General features: G+C 46.1%; 1 long non-coding RNA gene across 3 annotated transcripts; it reads right to left on the bottom strand.

The window, feature by feature from the left end:
• Positions 1-4,800: 4,800 nt before the first annotated feature.
• LOC109281797 (uncharacterized) lies at positions 4,801-8,084 on the bottom strand. Of its 3 annotated transcripts, none has more exons than XR_009463928.1 (3): positions 7,947-8,084; positions 7,076-7,267; positions 4,801-6,839 (listed from the first exon to the last, which is right to left on the bottom strand). It is a non-coding gene; the product is annotated as an uncharacterized LOC109281797 (long non-coding RNA). The 3 variants fall into 3 exon arrangements; XR_002088570.2 differs by lacking the exon at positions 7,947-8,084 and having other exon boundaries at positions 4,801-6,668; positions 6,772-6,839; positions 7,076-7,774; XR_002088569.2 differs by lacking the exon at positions 7,947-8,084 and having other exon boundaries at positions 7,076-7,774.
• Positions 8,085-13,790: the final 5,706 nt, after the last annotated feature.

Genomic DNA, 13,790 nt, shown 5'->3' with positions numbered 1-13,790 from the left:
GCTGTGAGGAAAAGGAAGCACCTATGTGTCCTTTGTTTGGCTGTGAGCAGCAGCAAGGCCACACAACCAGCACCAACCACTTCGCCACTCCCTTTCGGTAAGAAGGGAAATTATCTAGTTTTCTATTTTTCCTCCTATGACCACTAGAGGTCACCAGTGCTCCCACTAGCCAGGGCTATAGTGTAAGGAAGGGTAATATATTGAACTGAAATGCCTTTCCAGGCCCAGAACACCTCGGGGCCATTTCCTGCCTTGCTGAAGAGCACAGGCTGCTGCTCGCAGATGTTCTGCTAAAAATGCCAATGAAACCCATGCAGCAGCAGTTGGAAAGATCAGATCTGGTCCCCTTCCCCCACCCCCCATTACTGCAAGATATATTTGACCTGCATCTCATATATTTGACCACCTGGTACCATGTGCTTGTATCCTCATTATACCAGTATAAAATAGAGCAAGGCACTGAGGGGCTCAGGGCTAGATCTGATAAATTCAGAGTTTGCGTCATGTGCAGGACAGCCAAAGTGTGTGTGTGAGTGGGGGGGAGGGGGGGATGACCCCCCCATTTGCCCCATTCCTGGATCTGCACACCCTCTCATCCCTCCCCATATTCCCCCGCTACTCCTCACACCCATATACCTTCCCACCCCCACATCCCTAACTTACCTGGGGCGGTGCCCGGGACCTGGTCATGCCGCAGGCTTGCTGCGCTCTTCCGCTTACCCCAGCACATTAAGGGTACGTGCCCCACATGCTGGGGCAGCAGAAGCACTGTAGAGACATTGTGATGAGAAACCAGAGTGTCTCTCTGGAGGACCAGCTTCCTGGTTTCATCAGGACATGGTCCTGGACTGTGCCTTGCCCCAGTTTTTTTCTGCAGGTTTTTTTTTATACCTGGATTTCCAGATATCATATTTTGCGCGCGGGAAATGTTTTTTTGTTCTCAGCATGCCTCTTGTGGCATCTCAAACTGCTTTGAGGCATGTGCAGCTTCATCTCAACACAGACCAAGAGATTAGTGGTTAGGTTTAGCAACCAGCCTAATCTTATAGAAAGGGCTTGTGAGGAGCAGGGACATGAACCCAAGTCTTTGACTATTGTCTTAACCTCTGACTGTCCTTCTTTTTATTTAGTGATCAGCAGGACAATATCGATATGCTACAATTCTCCAGCTCAGTCTCCCAGTAGCTGTACCATAGCTGGCAGCTGCATACCACAGACAAGGGCATGGGAGATGGCTCTATTTTAATCCATGCTTTCTTTACATTTTCATAGATTCATAGATTCATAGGTGTTAGGGTCGGAAGGGACCTCAATAGATCAAGTCCGACCCCCTGCATAGGCAGGAAAGAGTGCTGGGTCTAGATGACCCCACCCTTCATTTTGTTTATGAAGTACCTGAAAACCCAGACCAAGAGATGAACATGATCTCCAGCTTCCACACCCTGGCTCCTTCCACACAGCGCAGCTACACTGTGTGATGGCATGTGGGGTGGCATCAAGGTATTAGCAGAATGTATTTGGGTGACTGTGTCACTAATGAGTGCTGAAAGCTCCAGTGAATCATTGTGATTTAGAGACAAATTGTTTGGATCGTTTTTAGAGGTTTCCAATATCAATTAGGTGTTATATTTCCTATTCAGTCACTTCTGCAAAAGCCTCTCCACCCCCAGAAAGTTTTAAATAGAATACTTTGGATTTTATCAAGGTCTTCACAAAGGACTTCCTGGTGCTAAGGCAGATTGGTTTTATGAGAATTAGTATTAGTAATACAAAAATACCCTAACAAAATATTTCTAAATCAATTTTCTAAGAGCTGTTGTCAGCTGCTTCCCCCTCCCCCCATTTGCTTTGAAATAGTAGATGGAAGAGTTAAAATACTGATAATGGTACAGACATCTGTAAGGAGACTGAATTCACTAAGATAGCTTATTAGGATGAATCAGAGGTTTCATAAACCTGTGTGTGTCTAATACTTTCTTCTTTATTAGTCTCCTTAAATTGTCTTTTGCAGGCTTGATAGTCAGGAAGATTAATGCTGCACCCACTTCTGTTGAAGTACGCCCCACCTAGCATAAGTTGATGCCTGAGCTGATGCCTAAAGCCCTAGCTCCTGGAGTCATGCAAATACATCAGTATCTCAGCTTTCATTGAAAGATATTTCTAGACCTTATGGTGGGGGTCAAAAAGCTTCAAAATGTGACATCAGTGAAACTGATGCAGCAATGTCTGCCTGAGATCTGGAATCTCTGACAGGTTCGAATGGCCCTATCCATCTGACATCCACCTCAATGGGGTGTTAACTTCACCCAGAAGTGACAGCAGGCTTCCTGAACAACAACTAAACAGTAAGAGGCCAGCTTGCACACCCAAGGAAATACACCTCAGCTACTGGGCAAAATGCAGGGCTTGCCTCTTTGGGGAGAAGACAGGGGTGTTGCTATGCTTCCTAGAGAGAAGAAGGGGAGACCAAAGGAGCTTCTCTTATCACTGCTCTGCATGTGATGATAAGACAATGGCACAGGCTTGCAGGGGTGGAGCCACACAACCCCTACACGAGCACTGTCCAACTTAATTATGTGGGGGAAGGGGTACCACAGGTGGCACCGGTGTGTGGCCCCTGGACCTCACTCCATGCAGGCCCCATGCTGCAGGGGCAGGCCCCCTAGGATCCCTCCCCACTGCGTGGACTGCACCAATGGTGCACAGCCCCTTGCTGCCCCCTAGGGCAGTGCTCCCCAGACCACAGTGGTATCATGCAGTCCCAAACCCAGCTTCCTGCCATGTGGGCTATACAAGTGGTGTGCAGCAGCCTCCCCCGCACCAGGCACTCCCCTGTCAGGTCTTCTCCCACCATGCAGCAGTGGGAGAAGTGGCTACAGGGGCCCACAGGCCCCATGTTAATGGCTTCCAGGCCACCTCTGGTTGGACAGCCCTGCTCTACACCATGAGGTGGCTGGGGCTCTTGATGCAAGTTTGGCTTCAACTCCCAGCAGGGCTGCTGCTGGATTGCAGCACACCCCATGACACATGCTTGCAACATTCTGAGTCCTCATATAATACCTTGGGAAGATCAGAAGGAAAGAGACTACTCAACTCTGAAACATCGTGCAGATCTGTTCCCTTGTCCAGCAAGGGAATCACTGCTGAAGAACAGGCCTAGGAAAGGACAGGGACAATACAAGCAATCTCCTCAGCCAGAGCTCTATCACACAGGCAAGCTCTACCCACCTGGAACTTCTCACTCCCGGAAACACACAGTAAATGAAACTGGAAATATGCCGCCCCTGCATACCCTCAACAGCACAGCTAAACAACTACATGCGTGCTGGCGCTCTGCCTTCTGTTTCAGTGGTGCCAGGCAGCCCTGCTATTAATCACAGCTCCTGAGTCAGGGCTACTCTCGCCTGCAGCCCTTTGGCTGCTGGAAAAGTCTAGGCAGCTGTGCAAGCCTTCCACTGACTGTGGCTGAGCTATTTGGCTGAGAGTGAGAAAGACATGTGGGGTGGGGGGGTGTTCTATCGGAAACTCCAGCTGTTGAAAGGTCACCTTGAAATGTCAGCAGCCTTTTGCCTTTTTCCATTGCTAATTGCACAGTCATAATTTATCTAGTGTAAGGATGCAGCGTTGGGCTTGGGTAACTCCCTAACTTTTGGAAGTAACTCATCTACATAACAGTTAGTTAGAGATCTGGGCATGGACAACCTTCTTAAATGAGCCCAATCAGAGGTTCAAGGACACAAAAAGGAGGCAGGTCATCTAGGTGCTATTTCTGTTTCTGCCACTGACTCTCCAAGTGACCCCAGACAGGTCTCTTAAACAGTTGATGTCTGTTTTCTTGTCTGCAAAGTGAGGATAATAATATGAATTTGCTTCACAGTTAAGTTCTGAGGATTCATTTTCTGGTGTTGGCAAAGTGCTATAAAATCCCCAAATGAAAGGTGTGACAAAAATGTACTGCATTAACAAAATAATCTCTCTCTCAGTTTTCTTTACCACCAGTGTTCTTGAAATCTGTGGTGTAGACAGAGAGAGAGAGAGAGAGATTCCTTTCTTCCTAAATATTACTTTTTACATAATGTTATCGTTACATGTACTCAAGCAAGCTCTCGCACAGCAATATAATGAAGTCTGATTTAATGGCATGGTACAGAGTAACTGGAACTGGTTGAAATTTTTGCCCCCCCCCCCCCCCCCCCCCCGGAAAATATCTGGCAAAATTTCAAATTTCAGTTAAAAAATAAGAAAAGTTCAGAGAAAATTCTTTACCTCTACCTTTTCCCTTATCTCTATTATTCACCTTGTCTATGTTACATGTCAGTTCTTTGGGGTATTTACTTGCTGTTTTTAATCCTTTCAAGATGCTAATTGTGGACTTTGTTCACTATCAGCTATTCCTGTAGCATTCGCATTCATGTTGAATTCTTAATCTAAGTTGATATCAGTCATTGGGGATTTTCAACTGAAACAGAGACCTGATATAGCTCTTTATAACGGTTTGAATTTAGATAATACATTCACTTACTTGATTTACTCCTAGAGTTAGAATCCCAGAATCATAGAGAAGAAGGGCTGGATTAGACCTCAGGAGGTCATCTAGTTCAACCCCCTGTTTGAGACACGATCATTCCTATCGAAACCATCTGTTGTTCTGAGGTATTTGGGGGTTTAGGGGAGTTCCCAACCAGCCTTTTGCCTGCTGTTATTCTTGGGGTTCAGGCTGCTGGGGTCAGGGTGCTCTCAGAGGCAATGGTTTGCAACTAGCCTCCTGGAGCTCAGGTGCGACACAAAAAGAACAAGTGGTGAAAGGTCAGATAGGTTTATTAGGACAGGTCTTTTAGGACAGTAGCTAGCAGTTTTGCATAGCAACCAGTCCAGCTCAGCAAAACTGCCCAGACAATGGTAAGAGATGCATTACATGCACAGATGCCCCCAAGTCACTACAAAAGGGTAAGACTTGCAACCCCTGTATTTATAACTTAGATGCCCTCGCTCTGTGCCAACAGCTATTTCCCTCTTTGTTGAGATGTCCCTCTTTACTTGTCTCTTGGCCAATTCCAGACAACTGCAGATCGTTTCTTGCCCCCTTGAGCTTCCCCCTCCCAAAGTCAGTCCTCTAGAACTCTCTACTGAGTTTGGGATTTTGTACCTCATTCCCTTATTGAGTTTGAGTATCTTCAGCCTGCCTCTTCAGCTTGCTTCATTATCTCTACTTTAGTGAGTGCTAAATTTTTACTTTCCAACTTGTCCAGCTATTGTTTCTTACTTTGAATTGGTGTTTTTGTTTACTGCGGCTTTTATCAAGCCGTCCAGCTGTCAGTGAATCCTGTTATTCCCAAGGCCCTTTGCAGTGTCTTAGCTTGACTATAGTTTAGCAAAACTGAAACTCCAACACCATCCTAAACAAGTGTCTGTTTGACTATCCAACCTGCTCTTAAAAACTTCCAAAGATGAAGATTCCACAGTCGCTGGGTGTTTAATCACCCTCATACAGAGAACGTTCTTCCTAATCTCCCATCTAAATTTTCCTTGTTGCAATTTAAGATATGTACTCCTTGCCCTGTACCCTGTGCGCAGTTGTTGATTTGGGTCATGTATTAGTAATGTGTTTGGATGTCATTTCATAATGAACAATGGTAGTCGTCCAGTCAGAACCTAAGCTTGCAGCGTGTTGCATATGACAACATACAGATGATCCCCTGATGATTTCTTGTATGCCATTCATTTATCTTTTAGTTAGTTGGCTCCTTCTTCCAGCAAAGATAAATGTCTGTTGACAGCAGCCATCATGTCTATTTTTGTTTCTACTTCAGGACTGAAAATGTTCTTGGCGGGAAGCCAGGTTTGGTTAGTGACATTTGCTATTGGACCACATAGTTGGGAGAAATGTTAGACAAACTTTTGGGCACAAAATGTCCTTCCTCAGTTCTGGGCTGAGCAACATGGTCATACTAGTAAAACTTCTGTGCGTATAGATGAGGCCTAGATCCCATTGGGTTTCATCTCACAAATAAATTATCATTAACTGTTGAAATGCTGAAAGACAGATTCTGATCTCATCAACACAGGAAATGAATTGACTTCAGTGTTTCTTCATATTTTCACTAGTGTAAGTGAGACCAAAAACCAGGTACATCTTACACATATCCACCACTTGAAAGAAACCCACAAGTGTGATCATCCATTTGATAACCTAGGAAATTACCTGTTAAACATGTTGTGGAATATAACATTAGAAATAGCATGTGCAGGCTCATGGGTGACTGGTGCCTCCTGTGTCTGGTGGGGCACAACTTGTGGGTGGGCCCGGGGGTGGGCCAAAAGCCCCATATCCACTCCTATACTTCTGTGGCAATACACTGAGTAACAGCAACATATCAAAGCATCCACATAAGTAATCCTATCTTCATGGGGCAAAGATTTGTGTCAGGTCAGGTGAATGCAGGTGTTCCCCTGGCTCTCCCTGACCACTTTGCTGTTGCTGCTAGGGGTGGACCATGGGTCTACTAACAGGAACCCTGGCCTTCCTGGCAGCCGGGTCCTGGCTATGCTTGTAGTCACACTCACAAATCAAATTCAAACCAAACCAGATAAAGAGTGTGTACTTAGTTTTGTGCCCTGGGAAACTCTATCAAGATCTTCATTTTCATCGCAGGTGGTGGGCAAATTACCTAGGAATCATAAGGAAAACAAAACAAACAAACAAACAGAATCACAGGTATGTTCAGGAACATCCCACAAGCCAAACCAAATAAAGAATATTTAGCTTGGTACCCTGGGAAGCTCTGTTGGGACCTTCTTTCTTCTCTTCATCTGCATCACTGAGAGGGTGGGCAAAATACCTAGGAATCATAAGGAAAACCAAAAGAATCTGAGGCAGCAGCGAGGTCCTTGCAACCCAGCAGCTGCTTTGACTGGCTGGTTGTTTCCACTGACCTGATGAGGAGCCAAAGCATGTACAGGGTGCCATGCAACTTCCTGCTGTGTCTTAGATTGGCAAGACACCTAGCACTCCTGCCACAGACACTGCCCCCCCTTACACTTCCCATACTTAAGGAGTCAGCCCCCTGTTACTTACCTTGTTAGAAGAATTGTAGTCATCAGTCCTTTCTGCTGGCAGACTGTGCAGTGATGTCAGGCATGTTGATAGCTTGTTTTTCAATCTGTAGTATTCCCAGGTCAGAAACACGAGCATCTATCATCGTAGTCCTCAGGTAAATTTTCAGCTGCCACGATGAAGAAAAGCTTCTCTTTGCTGATGCTGTAGTAACTGGGATAGTTAGGTAAAGTATGAAAAAGTTTCCCAGATGTGGAAAGGTATCATGCAGTGACATTTCATGAAATAACTTCACTCTTCTTTCAAGCTGGGGGCACTCCACTTTACTACTCATGCCAGCACTTTCCATGAATTTGTCTGGAAAACACATTGATTTCAGACCTCAGATCCTCTTGAGCAAACCTATAAGGTTTGGAAATAGTGCCTATGCTTTTCTCTGATGGGGTCTCAGAAAACAGAACATCTTCCAGCGACTGTTCCTCCCTGCTCCCAGGACGCCCCAGCCCCAGTCCCTGGCATTCCTGTAAAAGCTGGGAGCCAAGGAGGCATTCCCTTCACCCATGGATACCATGCCTGGCCCCAACAATCACTGCAGCCCAGCAGGGGCTGGGCTAACCTTGCAGCCTGGTGCTGTGCCTCCATGGGCCTATAGGGCCCCAAAACTCCCTCAGGGGCCAGAGGGGTCAAGCCACACATGCCGCAGCCCAGTGCCCCTCCCTCGCCCCCCCGCCCCCCCAACACACCACCAGCCTGTACGGCAAAAAAACTGCTTCAGGGCCAGGCGGTGGGGGAGCGCACAGGACACCACTACCCCCCCCCCCCCCCCCCCGCCTCTAGGCCACCCCTCCCTGGGCCACTCCCTCCCCCCCTCCCCTGAGAGCCCCAGGCTTACCCTTCTCTGGAACAGCACTTCTTCTCGGGGATCGGACTCATCAGAGCATGCTCTACAGGTAGGGAGGGAGAGGGAGAGGCCATGTGGTGGAGGGAGGCAGGGCAGCACTCTGGTTGGCCAGACTCGGGGGGGGGGGGGGGGCGGCACATGCCCCCCCCCGCCCCCACTTACATTGCCTATGTGCAGGCTGGCAAATTTGGTATGCAGCTCTTAGCACTGTCAATCTGAAATCAAAGAAGAAAGGGGAAAGGACTGGAAATCACTACTAGGGCAGTAGTGCCATGAGCTGGTGGGAATGTAGCACATGCTCCTTTTGACGACAAATGAGAACGCTATTGCATTGTACACTATCTACCTCTGTTGCCAAAGGTATGGAAAGGGCTTGGCATGGCCAAGGCTTGCTGACAGAACTTGATCTTCACACTTCTCACTTGTACAGAATCCTTCAATTAGATGGTCTCAAAAAACTTCCAGATAACTCATTAAGCCTCCAAACAATCTTGTTAGGTGGATAAGCATCATCATCACTGTCACACTAGGAGGTTTGTGCCCTGACCCACATCACACAGTGAGTCAGCAGCTAAGCCAAATACAGGTCCCAAGAGACTTGTTTACAATCCCTTGGCTGTAGGGTGTGATGTGGGTAACTACATCACACTCCCTCCCTTATACTGGTGTCATCTGACTCCTTAACAATTGTACTTTATGTTCAGGAGATACCACTCGAAACCAAATGCTTCACAAACCGTATACTCACAACAACACTTTCATACTGCCCAACTCTGTGGTGGGAGAAGCTGGAATCCAACTAAAGCACAGAATGCTGCAAAACAGTTTGAAGGGGGGAATTTTGAGCAGAACACTCAGATGTCGCAAATCATTCCCTGAGAGCCTTAATGCCCATGCACAAAAGACAAGGGCTTCTTTAATGAAGTATCTTCTAAATGACTGCTCACAGTAGACTGCATCAAAGCACCTGATTCAAAAGGATGCCAAATCAGGATGTCTGCCCCAATTTCAGTCTGTTTCAAAGGGAGGTGGCCATTTCCAATCCCATGCTCATAGGCAATGCATGGGGGGCCACAGGGGGGCATATGCCCCCCCTGACAGTGAGCACTACAGCTGGTAGAGGGCACAGAGAGCATTAGTTCCCCCCCTGAAATTGGATCCGCCAGCAACATGTTGGCGGTGGAAGTGCCAGCATTTCCACTGCCGCCGTGCTGCATGTGGAAGTGCCAGCACTTCTGCTGCTGCCATGCCACTGGCACACTTGGTGACTGGCCGCTGGTGGACCCCCCAACCCCTCAGTCATGCCCCACGGGTGCCCTTCCAAACTTGGGAGGCACCAGTTGCTCATGCCCATGCTTACTCCTGCAAACCATCCCCTCTAGTTATTAAATCAAAGCATTTTTACAAGGACTGTTTAAACAGTCACATATAATGCAACAACAGAGCTAACATTTTTACCTGATTACTAGAGCTGGACAAATTATTCCCAGAAAAATATTTTGAGCCAGAATCAATCTCAGCAATTTTGGCATAAATCACATGAGTTCATTAAAGCTTCCCCAAGTTTATAACATTGAAACTAAGTTCACTGTTTGGACCATTCCAGTACATTGAATGCCCATAAGCATATCATCATTTTCATCAAGTGTATTTGTTATTAAAAATCTACAGAGTATGCATTTTGGAGGAAATTTTATCATCTGGATTGATTGTTTGCAGTTCAAAAACTCCTTTCCACCATAATACTCACATCAATTCTCACTTCTACTTTGAAAACCCTACCCCTACCACCACCATCACCACCACCACCACCAAAGGGGGAATAAAAAGAGGAAATTAGTACAATCTAAAACAAACATAGAAATTGTTCCTCCTGAAGTAGCATTTTTTACTCTAGAAGAGAGAAGTACAAGAGACTCCATAAAAACTAGAAGGGAAAGTGCTGAGATGCTACAGTGATGGGAAGCAATATGCGGTCCTACAACAGAGAGATGGAGATTGTTGTGACGATTCAGCATTTACTATTGGGAAATAATTCCAACACTTGATTTTACCAAATATTCCTATGACCAAATATTCCTTTGATCATTCTATTTAGATATTGGATTCCCTCCTCTTAGTTAGGACAATCCACTCAAACCCCCTGCCTCATGCCTCCAGCTTTCCACTATACTAGCAGCCCTAAGAAAGTAGCAGTGATGGAATTCACTCCCCTGCCAAAAACCCATTGGGAGTAGATAGAGACACTATTACAGACAATGCATTGCAAGCCAACCATCAAGGAAAGGAAAATGCTAGCAGCTTTTCATAGTTGTTAGGGGCTGGAAGGGCCTTTACAAACCATTGGGTCCAGCTCCCCTGCACGTGGGCAGGAAAGACTGCTGGGAACAAATAATCCCAGCAGGATGGGTGTCAAGAGGTTTTTTGAAGATCTCCAGGGTGGAGGACTATACCATCTCTGGGAGAGCCTGTTCCAAACCCTCAGCACTCAGCTTGTAAAAAAGTTTTTCCTTATGTCTAGCCTGAAACAATCTTCAATCAGCTTGTGCCCATTATTTCTTGTCCTCCCCTGGGGGACCCTGGTGAATAGATGCTCCCCCAGCCCCTGATGTATGCCCCTGATATATTTATAGGCTACAACCAAGTCCCCCCCCCGAGTCTTCTTTTATCCAGGCTGAATAATCCCAAGTCCCTCAGCTTCTGTGTGTCCTGGTCTCCAGTCCTCTAGTCATGTATGTGGCCCTCCTCTGGAGTCTCTCAAGCTTTTCCACATCCTTCTTGAGGCACGGCACACAGAACTGGACGTAGTACTCCAGCTGCAGTCTCACCAAGGCCAAGTAAATTGGGAAGATTACATCCTTTGTCTTGCTTGAGATGCATGCCAGTGTTTGGTTAGCTCTGCCAGCTACGGCATTACATTGGTAGCTCATGTTCGTTTTGTTTTCAGTCATGATACCCAGGTCTCATTCAGTTGTGGTGCTGGCAAGCACAGCACTGCTGAGCCTGTAAGTGTGCTGTGGGTTATTTCTCCCCAGATGGAGCACTTTACATTTCTCTGTATTAAATGACATCAGGTTGAGGTCTGCCCACTTTACGAGCCTGTCCAGGTTGGCCTGTATTGCCAGCTTATCTTCAAGTGCACACTTACAGGCTCAGCAGTGCTCTGCTTGCCAGCACCACAACTGAATGAGACCTGGGTATCATGACTGAGAACAAAACGAACATGAGCTACCAATGTAATGCCGTAGCTGGCAGAGCTAACCAAACACTGGCATGCATCTCAAGCAAGACAAAGGATGTAATCTTCCCAATTTACTTGGCCTTGGTGAGACTGCAGCTGGAGTACTACGTCCAGTTCTGTGTGCCGTGCCTCAAGAAGGATGTGGAGAAGCTTGAGAGACTCCAGAGGAGGGCCACATATATGACTAGAGGACTGGAGACCAGGACACACAGAAGCTGAGGGACTTGGGATTATTCAGCCTGGATAAAAGAAGACTCGGGGGGGGGGGGACTTGGTTGTAGCCTATAAATATATCAGGGGCATACATCAGGGGCTGGGGGAGCATCTATTCACCAGGGTCCCCCAGGGGAGGACAAGAAATAATGGGCACAAGCTGATTGAAGATTGTTTCAGGCTAGACATAAGGAAAAACTTTTTTACAAGCTGAGTGCTGAGGGTTTGGAACAGGCTCTCCCAGAGGTGGTATAGTCCTTGTTTTTCATGTATCTGTTTATTTATCTTCATAGATAAAAGGAAAAGTGCAAATTTTTACAGGTAACATTGGTCTATGCAGACAGAAGCGCTAGTTGGGGAAATTAAAGAAACCTCTCTGAAGAGCTGGTAGTGGTACAGCAGCTACTCAATTGTGGTAAAATGAAAGGTCAAACACTACAGCTGCCTGTATGGGGTAGAATGAATAGTTACAAAGCCATCTCACCACCACAGCTAATAAAATACACGCTCTCCACTGGGGCATCTGGAAAGTTGATTCCATCAGACTTGAATTGTGATTTGCAGTTTAGTTCAATGCTGGGAGTGTACTGGTATTAATAAATCCTGCACAGACACACACATACATGCACACTTGGATAAAGGGGAGCTGAAGGTTCTAGAGCAAGGATTCCCAAAGGTTCACCCCTGAAGTCCTGGGTGGTGGCTGCCTGTTTGCATATAGCTCAAACACTGCTATAACATGAATGTACATATGTATACAGGCTGCAAACCCACTGATTTTGATGAAACAACACATAGGCTGAACTTTGCCCAGGGATGGCTGGTGAGTGGCGATAGTGTTTATTTACGATCCATCTGTGTTTAACTCCTGTGTTTTTCATAAGTATATTTTTAGATGTCAATGCACCCACTTCATTATCATCAAGTTCCCCTTTCAAGCTTGTTTTGTTTTATTTCTTGCTTTAAGTCACATGCCCTGACAATTACACTCTGGCAGTATGGGTTGGGGGAAATTTAATTAGATAGGAAAGGAAAAATATGAGTGGCAATTTTATATTCAGAGAATGTGGTTATGAAGCTTTTCTCAGGTAGAAACAAAACCTCTATGCCCAGCTGAACAGATGTTGGGCCACAGGCAGTATGAGGCAGTGCTGTATAGTGGTTAGAGCACTAGACTGGGAGCCAGGAGTTTTGGTTTCTATTTGTGACTTGGGCCCTGACCACTTCTGAGATGGATCTATCACTTCTCTCTGTGGTAGCACCTAGGAACCCAGACACAGACCAGCACCTAAATGTGGCAAGTACTATACAAACACAGAAGAAAAAAAAGGTCCATGGCCCAAACAGCTCACACTGTGCTGTTCTCAAAAGACCAAGAAGTTAAGCTATAGAACAATAAATCTTGTTTATTCAGAGAGTCAGACCTTGTCTACAGTTCTGCGGTTCCCTCAGGCAAATAACAACTTCTACCTAACTTTTAAATGGTATCCACACACATGCTCTGAGACTAAGATTGTGCCTTGTGCTCTGTTGGTATAAGTTCCACCAGGTAGGTGTCATCTGTCTACATCCAACCTTGGGTAGCCTAGGTCTGGTATTGGTGAACAGAGTGATCAGTGGGAAAGGGCATTATAATCACATAGACAGATTGCCATTTTTACTTTTATAAACAAAGGGCTTTCAGACAGAAAGAGAAGATAGAGTGAGAGCCAGATAACCCAATGATGAATAAATTACATAGCATTATAGCAGTTCACAGGGTGACGCCTGAGACAAGACTGAGCCAGTGTTCTTGCTATAAAGCCCCTACTAAAAAGTCACTGGATGAGTGGTTTTGTCACATCAAGTACATCAAATATGGAAGGAAAGTCACCAAATTGTCATCAAACCATGGACTTCAACAAAGCATGCAGCATTCAAGAATTTTCCCTCTCTCTCTCCTTCTCGGATATCTACCCCAGCCTCTTCCTCCATTGTGCTCCCTTATACTTCACACTAGCTTGGACTGGGAAAATCAGAAAATAACTCCTCACTGGCCACATCCATGTGAGAGGCTAACTGTGCAGTAGTTCATGGCTACTGCACAGTAGCACTGTATGGCAGGAAGCATGATACAACACTACTGCACAATAGTCACGAGCTACTGCGCAGCAGCATCATAAAAAAGCCATCCCTTAGCATGACTGCACAGTTACTTTAGTTTAGTACAGGTACTAAATGATTGCGCAGTAACAACTGCGCAGTCAGCGTCTCATGTAGATGTGGCCACCATGTACCAGGGGTTGGAATCTATCAGTTTTAAGTGCTGTATACAGTAGGGTAAAATCCTGGGTGTCAGTGGTGGTGCCAAGATTTTTCCTCATGTGTGGACCTTCAGCAGG

This window comes from Alligator mississippiensis, chromosome 8 (assembly GCF_030867095.1).
Source record: "Alligator mississippiensis isolate rAllMis1 chromosome 8, rAllMis1, whole genome shotgun sequence".
NCBI lineage: Eukaryota > Metazoa > Chordata > Crocodylia > Alligatoridae > Alligator > Alligator mississippiensis.
This window is presented reverse-complemented; position numbering and strand designations above follow the sequence as displayed.